Source organism: Mustela lutreola, chromosome 2 (assembly GCF_030435805.1).
Source record: "Mustela lutreola isolate mMusLut2 chromosome 2, mMusLut2.pri, whole genome shotgun sequence".
NCBI classification, from domain to species: Eukaryota; Metazoa; Chordata; class Mammalia; order Carnivora; family Mustelidae; genus Mustela; species Mustela lutreola.
Genome location: NC_081291.1, coordinates 129,041,078 through 129,056,931, shown reverse-complemented (window position 1 = coordinate 129,056,931; position 15,854 = coordinate 129,041,078). Strand labels below are relative to the sequence as shown.

General features: G+C 40.8%; 1 protein-coding gene across 6 annotated transcripts in view; it reads right to left on the bottom strand.

Moving 5' to 3' along the window:
* PLD1 (phospholipase D1) overlaps positions 1 to 15,854 on the bottom strand; it is a 200,104-nt gene that overhangs the window by 153,976 nt on the left and 30,274 nt on the right. The window contains exon 1 of one of the 6 annotated variants that reach the window (XM_059163475.1): positions 6,078 to 6,235. The exons of the other annotated variants lie outside the window; for them this stretch is intronic. The gene's annotated coding sequence lies outside the window, so the exon portion shown is untranslated. Of the gene's footprint in view, positions 1 to 6,077; positions 6,236 to 15,854 lie in introns of those variants that run through there. 6 annotated transcript variants of the gene reach the window in all.

The following is a 15,854-nucleotide window of genomic DNA, read 5'->3' as shown; positions in this document are numbered from 1 at the left end:
AGTCTTAGCAAAGTCTAGTGATTCGTTCAAGGTCCCAATTAGTAAGCAGTTATCTATTCTAACAATTTTGCAACACAGTCTGCAACAATCTCATACTAATGCATAGGTACTCCCATATAGTTTATAAAATTTGAATACCGAATATTTCAACACAGATCTTAAATATAGGAACTCCAGAAAACACAAATGAGTCACAAATGAGTTCATTTTGCCTCAATATCATAGTTCAAGACACTACTGATTTTAAAAAGGGCCCTTAGAGTGACCAGGTCATGTTTACTTAAGTCATCCTTGAGCATCAAATTAAAATTCCCAGCTTTCTCACATAAGTGTCCTGAGTAGGCAAATCTAGAGAAACAGATGGTTACCTTGGGCTAGAGGAGGAAAAATGGGGGCAAAAGAGTGAGTACAAGCCTTCTTTTTGGAGTGATGAAAAGGTTTGAAAATTACATTACAGTGATGGTTACACCTCTGTAAATACACTAAAAACCACTGGATTGTACACTTCTAAGGGGTTAATTTTGTGATATGTAAGTTATACGATATAATAAAGCTGTTAGAAAACAGTTTCCAGGGTTCAGTATCAAGTGATCTCTAGTCACTCCACGTGGCTGCTGTCTTCCAGAATAAACATGAAAACCAGATGTTTTGATGATGAGAATAAAGACCATGCCTGTGAGGCCGGTGAGTTTTCTTTGGAAGCAGTAGTCGGCATTCATTACTCAAATGCCATTAGGTAAGTAGTGACTGGTATTAGCTTTTGACTCTTACCAAGCCAGAAAGAATGGAAATATAATTCATTCATCATTACTAAAATGCTTTTAAGTGTACAGAATGAAATATAGGAAATAACAGCAACTGGGGCATCAAAAGACCTCAAAAGTCCCAAAAGACTCTGAGTCAACTAGAACCTTGTGGCCTTGGGGACTCAATCATTCTTCAGCTATAAAATGAGGAGGGGGAACAATGAAGTCAACTCCTCTAAGACTCATTTCCATCTTTGTTATTCCAGTTGAATCATTTCTAATAAGGATCATCTCACTATAGGACTCGTCCCTTTCTAAACAGCATCAGCTGCTTTTACAACAAGCCAAGTGTCAATGAGACACACTGGAAATCCATTGAGAGTATCTTTCCTAGATTCATGTTTCAAGTGTTTAAGTGAGCTCCCTCCCACATCCCTTATGAAATAAACTATCTACCTTAACACTGGATTGGCTAATCTATTGACTAAAATTTTAAACCTGACACATAAAATCAAAGGGCAACTTCCTATAACAATGTATAAACATAGCAAAAACAATTGTTCTCCAAAGTGAAATTATCCTGGCCTTTACAAAAATTGATCTCACCTCAAATCGAGCTGTTTCTCCCAATCTATTTTAATTTTCATTATAAAAATGATAATTTCTTCTTAAAAGGAACCTTAGGTTTGCAAACTATGTGAGGAAAATTAAAATCATTCTTAAAGTGACCACCTTAAATAGATTGTGGGTGACGTTAACCTACAATTAAACTTTGGTACATCTTGTTCTCATCTTTTTCTCTCTACGATAGTTTTTTTTTTCCAAATATAATCATGTTTTAAAATATTAATATGTGGAAAAATATATAGAGAAAAGAAAATATAAACTACCAGAAATTCCCACTTTCAAATAATCCCTAAACCCCTCATCCTTAAGGTGACCACAATTTCTGCTCTCCCTAAGCATAACACAAATAGGTATATATATATATATGTATTTTTTTTAAGATTTTTTTTGACAGAGACACAGAAAGAGAGGGAACATTTGATTTCTTTTCTTTCCTTTCCTTCTCTTTAAACTTAGTTCCTTAATCTATGAGCTATGTTTTTAAACATTGTCAAAGATTCCAAACTTATCTGTCACATGTTTAAGTTTTAGCAAAACTAGACTAAGTTATCTGTCCAACATTTTCAAATGCACATTTACATTTTTAAAGGAAATACACTTCTCACAGTCTTCTCTGAGAAGAAGACTTCTTTCCACTAAGCCTCAGAAAGCCTTCAGGACTAACAAAATAACCAGAGCTTTGATTACCAGCAGGAAATCCTAGTGGGCAGGAATACAGAGGACACTCCTCATACAGGCCAAATCAAAGTGAAACAATCTGAAGATCCAAGCCTTAGTGGTTTTATTATTTTAGCTTTTTAAAGTCTCAGAACTCCAAGGTTAGCTTAAGTACAAAGTTACAACACAGTTTTCAGTGCTGTGGGTTTACACTCCAGGTGGACCGGTCACCATTCCACCATTCATTCAGTGACCCTGGGCAAAATCTGCCCCTTGCCACTGGTCATAAGCAGAACAGGTGAGAAAGCAGGGAACAAGCTCACCTCCCACCCGCAGAAAAAGAACACAAAGGACATGTCCTGCTGACAGTAGGTCAACAGAAACACCCTGGAGTATGACAAGCAACACAGATGTCAGTGTTTATATGGCTGTTTCTCATTAATAAGAAATATTGGATGGGGAGCTCCCTGCTTATGTTCCCTCTCTTGCTGTGTCTCTCTCGGTCAAATAAATAAATATCTTCAAAGAAAGAAAAGAAAGAAACATTGGGTGATATTTCCCAAGAACATCCACTTCTTATACTAATTTTTCCCCCCACTAGAGCATTCCTCTGAGACACAACACTGTTACTGCTGTTACCTGCTACGACTTGGGATAAAGGGCATAACCTTCCCCAGGGCAGTTTCCTTCACCATAAAATGAGGAGAAAGACAACTGGCCTCTTAGGGTTGTTGTGAGGAACACCTAAGAGGCTTAGGACAGGGACTGCCCTTGGGAAATGGTTTCCGCATTAGCAGTTGTTGTTGTTCTATTATTATTATTATTCCCAGCACCGGCTCTTCTACTCCAGCTAGGACTATCATTACCACCCTCTCCCACCAGAAATGCCGGAATGTAAAGCTTAGGTGTTTCAGAATGAAAGGGGGAACTGGAAAGGTCTGTGGTCAGATCAGCCTCAGGAGTCGTCTGTCCTCAGGCTTTGCAATCTGTCTGGGAAGTTAGTATTTACTGTCACCGTGAAACAGTGAGTGTCTCAGGTCGGGGGGACCACAATCCCTCCCCCCACCCACACCCCCATACACTTTCTGACACACCAGCACAAGATTCCTGTGCACCAGTTCCTTCAGTGAGCGGGGCTAAGCAAGGGCCCAGGGGTTACAGGACGCCTTGGTGGCTCAGTCAGTTAGGGGTCAGCCTTCTGCTCAGGTCATGATCCCGGGGTGCTGGGATCGAGTCCCGCATCGGGCTCCCTGCCCAGCGAGGAGCCTGCTTCTCCCTCTGCCTGCTGCTCCCCCTGCTCACGAATACACTCTCTGACAAATAAATAAATAAGATCTATCAAAAAAAAAAAAAAAGAACCCTGATTCCAGGGGTTAGGTGTGAAAAAGGCAGTGGTGGTCCTGCTCCCTGGAGCCTTTCTGAAAATCCCACAAAGCCTGAAACTGCAGACCAGGAGCCAAAACCTCCCCAAACGGGCACCGTGAAGATCCAGACCAGAGGGTATAATGCGAGCCACCAGGGACATGAACGGATTTATCGAGGTTCAGCAGTCAGAAAGCGTTTCTTCTAAGATCACCTTTCCATACTCATTTCTTTCCTCTGAGTGCCTACCTTCCACAGTCAGTCAGTGCTCCCATGCTTGGGGCGGGGGCCAATTCATACTAACACCATGTGTCTAAAGATTTGTCTCCAGCCTTGAAACTCTCAGTGTTTGTCAAAGAAAATAAGGATCACGTGCTTCTGCGTCACCAGCTAGATTCGTAACATTTAGGAAACACCAAGACTACTCCGAATACCAGCAAGAAGGCAGGCTTGGTCACAAGTGATCTGCTCAAAGTTTCACTTAACATTACATGGTATGCAACAAGAAAAATACCCGCCTCTACTTGATTTCAGGCAAAAGGCAGAGGCATAACAAAACTAAACCAGCCCAGCAAGACGGAGAACAAGAATGACAGCAGGTGGTCCTGACCTAGAGTCGGGAAGATCTGCTTAGACACTTCATCCTCAAATTACCATTTCTGAGCACCCTACTGTACGGTCTTTTTTTTTTCTTCCCCATGTTTGCAGGAAATTATTTTAAATGAATATTCTCTGGGAAGACCCTAAAATCTGGCTTTTTAGGGAGTTTCCCCTCTTTTATATACTTGTCACATTTCTTTATTTGTGCTTCTACTCAGTAGTATTGATTGGTTCTCTCTCGTTACAAGGCAGGGAAGCCCTTGGGAACACAGAAACAGATCTCCCAGACAAAAATGAGTTTTATGTGAGCTTTTTCAGACTCTTATCTGTGCCAATTAAGGAAAATAATTAATGAGCAAAATATTCTTAACATTGTTCTTTGTTAAGTTTGTGCCTGCGGGGCTCAGTGGGTTAAAGCCTCTGCCTTCCACTCAGGTAATGATCTCAGGGCCTTGGGATTGGCCCTGCATCTGGCTCTCTGCTCAGCAAGGGGTCAGCTTCCACCTCTCTCTCTGCCTGCCTCTCTGCCTACTTGTGATCTCTACCTATCAAATAAATAAATAAAATGTTTTTTAAAAAACCACACTGTTCTTTAAAATCATGGGACAGCTATAATCACTTTGACAATCGTCTTCCTTTAAGTTTGAAATTAAGCACATTTAATATTAATAGTATAATGGTGCAAATACACAGTGAGAACATATATTAAGTTATAGCAGTCTTTGCTTTTTTTCTTTCTCCTTTTCTTTCTTTCTTTCTTTTTTTTTTTTTAAGCTAAAATTACCTACTGGATTTGTTGTTAAAAAAAAAAAGATCTACAGAGGCAGGGGCAATAACTTAACTGGACTATTGTCTCTCAGGGTATAAAGAACAATCAATTTTGTAACTCTGAAATGACATGCGGCTGTAACTTTACAGTTTCAGCAGATAGAGAAACTGTGATCCTTAAGGAACTGCGGTCCTCAAAGATTTTTTGAAAGTTCCTTTTTGTCTTTCTTTCCCCTCAATTGTATTTTTTTAGACAGGGAGGAACATGCAAGAACAGATCCTTTCTTAAGACACGGTCTTTCCCAGTGGGGGAATAAAGGGGCAGAATAAAGCAGCAGTAACAGAAGCGCACTTGCATTCTTTAGAAATACAAGTACATTACCTCGAAATAAGGCATACTTAACGTGAAAACAGACTATCCCGTAGAGTGTTCCAAACTTTCAAAAGTCACCCACTTTAACTACTCTTGCAGAACAATTTCACGCGGGGTGGTTTTGGTGACAATAACAAAGGTGAAACTGCTCTCTAGGTCTTTAATGAAACTAAAGAAGATACGCTCTCAGCACTTACTGCTATTCACTGAATTTCATTTTGTTATACTATTAGCAATACTTCAGTGTCTTACAGGGCACACTCCATCGTCAGTGGGATTTACTCCAGAAGTAATCTCGGATTCCGAGGAATTACATAAGAATGAAAACAGGGACAAATAAAGAAGGGACTCAGTCCAGCCGGACCCACCTGTATACTCTGCCCACATCGACAGTTACTCGTGTAGTTTATGAGGCATTCTAGAAAAACGCCAGACTTTCCAAAGAGAAAATTACAGTGATATTCGGTTCATTTTAACTATGAGAAGTAGGCCCAAGGGAAAACTGCATCGGGCAATCACAAGGCTGTGAGGCACCACGGCTGTGGGCTGGACGACAGCACACAGCTGCCTAGGGTTCAAGAAACCTACAATCAACCAGGTATAAAATCACAGTTACAAGGAGAAGATTTAATGGGGTGGGAGGGTACCCAAAGAAAGGAATTCAGAAAAAGGAACTGAAAATGCTTACAAACAAGTACAAACTACCAATCCAACACACACATGCCATTTCATCCTAGCTTGCATGTGCCTTTAATATTGCCAAACAATGCATATATTATAAGGAGAATCCTAACCTCCAAACCTCCCCAGGAGCAACCAACTCACATTATTTTCTAAAAGAACACAGCAACGGCACAAATGCTGTGCTGACTGTCATATCGCCGGGGAGGACAGACAGAAAATCGAACACATGCAGCAGAAAGTTCAAAATGTTATTTACTAACCTGGTGCCCCTGGGAAAGTAGTCGCTTCATACTGCTCTACACAAAGAATCTTTACTATGAAACTAATCTCCAAAGCAGCTGATAGCCCAGAGGGGAGGAAGCAGGCTACCCAGGGAATCCACAAATACAAGGAAAGCAGTTTGTTCCCAACTTGGCAACTTAAGTCATAGCCAAGCCCACAAAGCACTTCAGCCTATAAGCTTTAGTAATGAACTTGAAACCACTCCCCACGTTAAAAAGACACTGGGCTGCTGTGAGAATGAAAACCCACACAACACAATTGAGCAAAGGCTTCAGGCTTCATTTTTGAACTTGCTGCCTAAGAAAACCGTAAGGCAACACTCACTCCCTTCTCCCTCTTTCGATACTGTATTAAAGCGAGTCGTTCATTTTAAATAGGAGGAATACAGTCTCGCTGCCCCCCCCCACTCCCTGCCCGCCGCCATTAGAGCCACAAAATGAATTTTACAATCTTGTCTAAGTGGTTAAGTGGTGGTGATAAGTACTAGGATTTCATTTTACATAAGAGGGACATATGAAGTTACTATTTCTGAGAGAATCCAAGTCACATACTGTTTTCAGGTGGGGGGTAGCATTAATTAAGCCTAAAATCTCATTAATTATTCTAAAGTTCAAATCTACTTAAGTTCAAAAGGAATATTTTAAAGAACCTTCTAGGAACGCTGGGTGGCTCAGTCGGTTAAGCATCTGCCTTCAGCTCAGGTCATGATTCCAGGGTACGGGGACCAAACCTGGCATCATCAGGCTCCCTATTCAGTGGGGAGCTTGCGTCTCCCTTTTCCACTTGTGCTCCCTGGCTCTCTCTATCCCTCTGTCAAATAAATAAATAAATAAATCTTAAAAAAAAAAAAAAAAAAGAACCTTCTAATTTTTTTTTTTTAATTTGAGTGTAGTTAACACACAATGTTACATTAGTTAGAAGTGTATACCATAGTGATTCAATATTTCTATGCATTATGCTATGTTCCCCACAAGTGTAGCTACCACCCGAGGACTGGATTGTTCTAACTTATGATTTGGATTTAGTGTCTGTAAATCTAAAAGCCACTCATAATTCAGTTTCACCATCTATACTTTGGATATCTTTAGGGAAAAAAAGACTTTTTGGCAGTATTATAGTATTTTTTTTAATAGTTTAAAATGGAACTGAATAGGTTTCTCCATGGTTTCAAATTAAGAAATTTGAATTTTATTTCTCATTCTAGAAATATGCATTTGATAATTTCTTGAAGGCATTTAAATCTTAAAACAGTTCATAATGTTCCAGCACATTGCTCAAGAAATAATGAAAATCCATGCTCTGCTTTTTAACGGAACGTGTTCACAGTACCATATATACAGTCTGCTCCTAGTTTTTAATTCCAAGGACAGTTTTAATTGTCATGGCTTGCTTCCATGATTTCCACTCTGTTTAAAGAAGATCTATTTAACAAAATGCTCAAGATTACCTAACTCTGTTGTTTCTTCTACGCCAAAAGATCAGACCAAACTTTCAAGGAAAACTCGATTCACTGGCTGCCAAACAAGATTTACATGTATTGCCGATAAAATCAAGTTACTCAAAACCTGTGAAACTTAAGCCATTGGCATATAAGCACAAGAAGTTCAGGCAGGAAAAACCTGGAGACTCCCTGAGATCTCACACATGCCCCCACTTGCCTCCCCCACCCACTCCCAGGACAAGATTCAACAGTTTCTCATGGGGTCACTTTAGAATGACAGGGTCAAGACAGTCACCTCAGTGAGAAAATGAGAGAAGAGGCTGACGCCTTTAAAAAGAGCCAGAACCCCACCTGGTGGCAAGACCAAGAAAACGCTGGAACAGTTAAACCTCAGGGGAAATACAACTCTGAAGCTGGAAGAAAAACAAAAAAGAAGAAAAGGATCCATTATGAGTACATTAATGTCACACACAATGTGTGGTAAAGGTCATGGAAAGTTTTCCACCCCCCACGAGAGCAGAATATTTCTTGAGAATATGAAAACACGCAAAAATAATAATAATAATAATTATTATTATTATTATTACTCTGAAAACCATCTCTTTCATGTAGATCTGGTCTATAAACATATATAATGATTTACATTCCTGGAAAAATTCTCTGATAAGTAATATTCATCTTTCCTTTACCCAAAAAGCTGTGATAAAAATGCCTGTGAGGTCAACATCATCTCTGAAATGGAAAAAATGTGGATAAACCCCAACCTAACCAGATAAGTACTGGTGGGGCAGTGTCCATCACTCTGTTAAAAGGCTGTATCCCTAAGACTGTTCCTGTCTTTCATCAAAAGTATTTCCTTCTGGGGCACCTGGTGGCTCAGTGGGTTAAAGCCTCCACCTTCAGCTCAGGTCATGATCTCAGGGTCCTGGGATGGAGCCCCGAATCATCATCAGGCTCTCTGCTCAGCAGGGAGCCTGCTACCCACCCACTCCCACCCCCACCTGCCTCTCTGCCTACTTGTGGTCTCTGTCTGTCAAACAAATAAATAAAATCTTTTAAAAAAAAATGTATTTCCTTCTGCTTGATCTATTTCATATAAGTCAGCATTGTCTCCTAGAGGGAAGGGGGGTGGGGAGATGGGTAAGTCTGGTGGTGGGTATTAAGGAGGGCACGGACTGCATGGAGCACTGGATGTGGTGCATAAACAATGAATCTTGGAATGCTGAAAAAATAAAATTAAATTTAAAAAATAAAGGATTATCCATAATGGAAAAAAGTTATTTCTGCAAACAATCCATGTATAATATCAACCTCAATGGAGATAAAGAATAGTTAAATTCTGAGTTTCGAATCACACGGGAGTAATAAATGTTAGAAAAAGATAAAAGTGGAGTAAGATGTGATTTTTATTTTATTTATTTATTTATTTATTTTAAGATGTGATTTTTAAATAAGCCCAAGCCACACTACTGAAACTAAAACTAATAATACTAGCAGCTACTATTCAAGCTTTTACTACAAGACCTTAAGTGGTGGGCAAGGTTCTAAACTTCTTCACAAGTAGTAAATCATTTAAATCTCACCACTGTTTTCTTATACCAGTTTTATAGATGAGAAAACTGAGGACCCTAAAGGGTAAGTACCTTGCCAAATCGTGAGTGATAAAACTGGGATGAGAACCCAAGCAGTTTAGCTCTGATGTAAATGCTCCTAACCATGTACTTTATTAATTCCGCCCTCCTGAGTGCACACCACTTGGGAAATCCTGCCAGATTCTGGGCAGATGCAAGGGAGGAGCAGATGGGAGAGAACTGTTCCACTGACAGTCCTCACGATGGTGCAGAGTGGGAAAGGCTCTGGACCCAAGAAGACACACAACTGAGACCGGGAGGCTTCATGGCAGGCAAGCAATCCCCAGCAGAGGGCACCCACATAGTCTTCCAAGGCAGAGAGGGAAATGGGGAGCCATGCGGCCACTGGAGGGACCACAGGGAGCAGAAGAAAACACTGCAAGGGCAGCAGGGGTGCTCTGATGTGGGTCTCACAGAGGCAAAGAGGCATCCGGAGAGTTTTAACTGGAGGGTATCCAGATATGCACGTTGGAAAGATAAGTAAGGAGCCAGGCCTTGTAGAGTGAGTAGAAATTAAGAAGATGGTTCAGGTACAGGAAGGGGCAGACCAGTGCTTTCAAATGTACAAGCTTACACTTTCCCAAGTGTTACCAAGGAGGCCGGGGCCCTAATGCCGGCAGCAGGGGTGCTTGCTAGCTCTCTTGAGGAAGCTAGGTTCAGGGCCTGAGCCACACAGAGTTTGTTGAGCCCATCCGCAGAGCTGGGAAACCAGAAGGAGGAGCAGGCTGGTGGGAGGAAGAGGCATTGCGGAGCCAAGCCCAGGACCCGGACTTTGGAGGCGGAGCTGGAGGTCCCACGGGCCAGCCAGGGTGGATATGCAGGAGAGAGGTCTGGAGCTCCAGCTCCTGGCCTGCACAGAAGGGACCCAACTAGCAGACACTGCACAGAAAGGATGGAGGACTGCGGCTGGAGGGCAGCAACAGGGCACAAATGAGTCTGCCCCGGAAAGCACGGGGCATAAGAGTAAAGGGAGAAGATTTGGATTTTTTTTTTTAAAGACTTATTATATATTTTAGAGAGAGTGTGTGAGCAAGTGGGGAAGAGGGGTAAAAGGAGAGAAAATCCTGAAGCAGGCTCCTTGCACGGAGTCCTACACAGTGCTGGAGCCCAGAACCCTAAAATTGTGACCTCGGCTAAAGTCAAGAGTCGGAAGCTCACCCAAGTGAGCCACCCAGGCACCCCAAGGGTGAGGTTTTAAGGCAAGGGGTTTCTGAAGACCTTGGACATAATTCAGGATGGAGATGGGAAAATTGTTCGTTTTAATTTTTACTAACCTCCAGCTGAACTTGAGCGTTCCCTTCCATTATAAACGTAGGCAATGATCCACAGTAAAAGTAGCCAGACCTGTGACTCATCACAGTAGAAATCAAAGGTGCCTTCATATCACATCACAGTTATTGCAGACAACTCAAAGTATCATTTCCATGCATCAGTACATCAAATTATAGGAGTTACTACACCTGCCACTCGTTCCTGATATGTAATGTGTTAATAAAGGATATATATTAGTACATAGTTTTTGGTGTATGGGTAACTGTATATCAGTATAATTGGTTTCCTTTGTAATCCAATGCATTCTAACTTTATGCATTTAAGTTTAGGCATTTAATTTTATGCATTAAACATTATTCTGAAAAGGAACTCATTAACTTCACTAGCATGCCAAAGGCACCCACAGTGCACACACAAAAGTAAAGAACATCTTGGGGCACCTGGGTAGCTCAGTCAGTTAAGCATCCAACTCTTGATTTTGGCTGAGATCATGATCTCAGGGTCATCAGATCAAGTCCCACTGTGGCAAGCTCCCCACTTGGCAGGGAGTCTGCTTAAGATTTTCTCCCTCGGACCCTGCCCCTGCACATACTCGCTCTCTCTCACATGCGTGCTCGCTCTCTCTCTCTCTCTCTCTCTCTCTTAAACACACACACACACACACACTTTCTGTCTAAAATCAATAAATAAATCTTTTCAAAAAAGGAAAGAACATCTATCTGATTTAAGGGGGAGGAGAAGAAAAAAACGGAAAGGTATTTTTAAAAAGAATTCAGAAAAGGGGGAACCTAGTATGAGATGATTCAGTATTCAAACCCAGTAGCTCTGACCTGTGTTCCTCCACCAACTGCACACCCTAAAAATACTACATAAAAATACTCCATCCCTTCATTTGCATCAGCCAAGTGCTTTCACAAGTATTAGCTCATTCACTCGTCACAGAGATCTAGAGTAGGAAAAGTCAACCCCAAGGGCATGAAACTTCAGAGAGGTCACAACTCAAGAAGATGCCACACCTGGGGTGTGAGAAGACGCAGTATCTCTCGTCCTCACTCTATGGGGTTGCAGCTGTGAGCCCAGAAGACTGTGTGAAATCTATCCCTTTTATCAGATCAGCTAGAACCTGACCCAGAGAGGAGAGGAAGGGAATAGTGAGTGCCGAGCCCAGCAAGGGGATCTTGCTTCCTTCCAGGCTTCCATCTACAGGCAAGGCTAACAATTTATTTGGATTCTTTGCTCCAAGCTCTTTTATTTTGTTCTCATTGGTGATCCAGAGTGTGTTACCAAATTTACAGTATTCCAACTATTTAATTTTCCTTTGGCTATAACCAGAACAGAAGCCTGTACTTAAGCAATTAGTTTGAAATTAGATAGACAAGCTAAAACAATGTGCTCTCTGTTCTCTGCTAACTGTGCCCGCTAACTGGCGTTCATTATTTAATCTGTGACGCGTGTTGCCAGGGCTGCATTAGTAACAATGCGGCTTACTGTCTTCACATCCATTCTCTATTCTGCAACATTTGTCATGGCTCATATCTATATTTTATTTATTTTGCTTCCTTCACAGGGTCATTTTCTTAACTGCTACCAATTGCTCTAAACTATATTCTAACCCCCAAAAGGTAATGACGTTTTGGAACTCAGTAATGAGAAGAAACTTAAGGTGCAAGGACAGACACCCTTTTAGATTACTGCAAACCTACACAAAATTGTATCATTAAAGCAGATTTTATTTTACGGTCGGCTAAATAACCTATCTTTAATTTTTTCTTATAACCTGATTAATTCACAGATTACTTGGCATCTTCTCATATAATGGCATGCGGTTCCTTTTTCATAATGGGGCTTTATATGACTGATGTAATATAGTCTTCTGAAAAAAACTCACAGAAGTTGACTATTTCTTAACATGTGTATTAAAACATATTAATATGCTTATTAATGGACCTTTAATTTCTAAGGTCTCTATTCCTTCTTTCCATAATAAGGACCCATAGTTAAAGTGGTTACTTGCCTTCTACTCACATTAGAATAGGAATTAGAATGGGAATTCTTGTGGGTGAAAACAGAAGTTCAAAATTGGTTTATAGACTCCGGGAACAGAATGGAGCCCTCCTGCTCTTGCCTCTCCATGGACACGTGGACATGTTGGATACACAGAGTCAGCATAGCCACCCACTCTATGTGCTGTGAAGAGTAGTATCCTGGCCACCTGCACGGGGGTTGGGGGGAGAAGGGACTGAAAGCAAGCCTTTGATGTTACCTTCTGTCCTAACTACCCAGAAGCACTTGCGCTTGCCCAATCTAAGTAGCTGGAAGGATCCCCGTGCCCTGGCAGTTTCTGTCGCCTGAAGCCACCTGCTCTTGTTCCTACCCTGTTTTCTTTACATTGCTCTCAGACAGCTTCCTCATTATACTTCTTCCACCAGTCACAAAGGTTTGGTCAATTTTTCACACCCCCTAATTCTTCCCCGATTCGGGTTTATGTCATTGCTCCACCTGTGATGCCTTTCTCCTTCCCAACCAGTAAAAGAGTGAAACACTCCCCAGCTTTTCTAGGAGCAACCCAAATCCACATCCTTTGCAAATCCTTCTCAGATCACCTGGGATTAGGGGAAAAAAAATCGTTTTTATTTATCACACCTAGAACAATCAGCAGCAAACATGTTAGACAACTAATCATGCCTGATGAAGTTCCCATTGTTGTCTGGACTGCTTATTTAAATATCCTATGGCATTTAATTTTTCACATAGTTGTATCTGTTTCCTCTAACTAATTTACCAATAACAGCAGATCATAGGTTACACCTCTAAATTCGACCATTGTAGAAAGCATACACAAGGCAAATTAATTTTACCTTATATAGCATTCATATCTATTTGCTGATTATGAGACTTAATTCATTTATATTTTTAAATAGTAATTATAACAACAGCTATCACCACACTATCTTACTCTACACGATATTTTTATGACGTTCGCATCTGCCCTATGAGGTAGATAACCATTATTTTACCCATATCTCAGATGAAGAAAATGGGGCCAACAAGGTTAACTTGTCCATAGTCATCCATTCTACATATATTTACTGAGCACGCATTATGTGACAGGCATTGTTAACAGCATTTAATGATTCCAAGGAGAAATTCCCTTTCCTCAGGGAACTTGTATTCTATTGGGACAGACGGACTACCAACAAATAAATACCGAACCAGATAATGCTAAGTGCTAGGAAGAAAACCAAAACAGGGTGAGGGACTGGAGAGTGATCATCAGGTAGGAGGCACACTCCTGAGGTAGGGTAGTCAGAAAAAGCCTCTCTGGGGAGATGACACTTAAACAGAGACCTGAATGGAGTAGTGTAACAAGCCATGTCATTATCTGGGGGAAAGGTCCCAGACAAAAGAAACAGAAACAGCAGAGGCCCTGAGGTCAAAACAAGCTTGGAGTGTTCAAGAACCACAGAAAGTCAGCACCCTCCGGAAGAGAATGAAGTCAGAGAGATAACAGGGAGGTCTGATCATATAAAGCTCTGTAAACCATTGCACAGTTTCCGACCCCCCAAAATATAATGGAAAAGCTCCAAAAGGTTTTTAATCAGAGGAGTGAAATACTGTGACATTTTAAAACATTATTCTAGTTGTACAGCTAAAGAACAGACCAAGAGAAAGCAGATTACGTAGAGTCCCACAGTAAACCCCGTGGGGGATGTCGGTAGCTTGGACTGAAATGACGGCTTTGTAGGGAGATCTAAGGTATACTGTGAAGATAGAGCCAAGAGAACATTCTATGAGGGTTGTCAGTCTTCTGTGTGGGATGTAAAAGAAAGATGTCAAGGGAAATTCTAAGACGGGCATATAAGTAAGCAACAGGGATAAAAGTCTAAATACGGAACTGGAAACACAGTGGGTGGTGGAGAGTAAGGAAGAGCAGTATGTTTTAGAGGAAAATCAAGAGTTCCTTTTTGCATGGATTAAGTTTGATACACTTTATTTAAGATTGTATTTATTTATTGAGAGAGAGAGAGAGCACATACATGCAAGTGGAGGGAGGAGAAGGAAAGGGAGAGAGAGAATCTCAAGCAGACTCTGTGCTGAACATGGAGCCTGACACAGGGCTCGATCCCATTACCCTGAGATCATGACACAGGGCTCGATCCCATGACCCTGAGATCATGACCTGAGGTGAAATCAAGAGTCAAGACACTTAACTGGCTGAGTCCCTGATAGACCTTTTAGATACCCAAAAGGGGATCAGTAGGATGTTGTATCTGTAAGTCTGGGGTTTGGCTATATAAGGCCAGGATTCTGAACAGAGATATAAAATTGGGAATCCCGTGGCTTTAAATAACATATTTACACCATCTGACCTATTGAGGATGGACAAAGCACAGGAGGTTAGAACTGAGGCTCAGGACCTTCTAACATCTAAATGTTAGGAAGAAGAGAAGGATATAGCAAAGGAGGCCAACACAGAGCAGATGGGAAGAAAAGAGGGAACGCATGAGGAGACAGAAGCCAAGTGAAGAAAATGCTTCAAGTATAAAGTGACCAGTTATGTCAAGGCAGCTGAGAAATGAAGAAAGAGGAAGACTGAACTTGCCACTGAATACAGCAACATGGAGGTCACGGTGATGAGACAAGAGTGGTTGCAGGGGAACTGGGCACAAAAACCTAAATGGAGTGAGTTCAAATGAGAATGTGACTACATGACGTTGCTGAGAGAAATTAAAGATCTAAATAGTGGATATATCATATTGATGATGATAAAAACTAAATATTGTTAAGAAGTCAGTTTTCCACAAAGTGACTAACAGATTCAGTAATCTTAATCATAAATATCTCACTGGACTTTTCTTTAGAAATGGACAAGCTGATTCTAAAATGTGTGTCGAAATGCAAATGACCTAGAAGAGCCAAAGCAATCATAAAAAATAAGACCAAAGTTGGAGGGCTTATACTACCTGAATTTAAGGCTTTGACTAGTAAGTCTACAGTGTGATACTGACAAGGAATCAACAGATGAATGAGACAGGACAGACCCACATTTATATGGGCATTCGAATTTTCACAAACCAACAGAAAAAGCCAATAAAGGAAAAAAGGATCTACAACTGATGCTAAAACACCTAAATTCCTGTATGACAAAAATAAATAAATCTTGACCCTTAACCTTGTACCATGTATAAAAATTAATTTCAGATGGATCAGAACCCTAAATGTAAATGCTACAGCTGTAAAGTTTTTAGATATGACACAGAAAGGAATAAACACAAAGGGAAAAAAAATTAGACTCCATCAAAGTTAAATATTTCTGTTCATCAAAAAGACATCATTAAGAGAATGAATAGGTAAATCTCAGCCTGGAAGAAAACATATGTAAATATATGTAAATCATATATCTGCCCAAG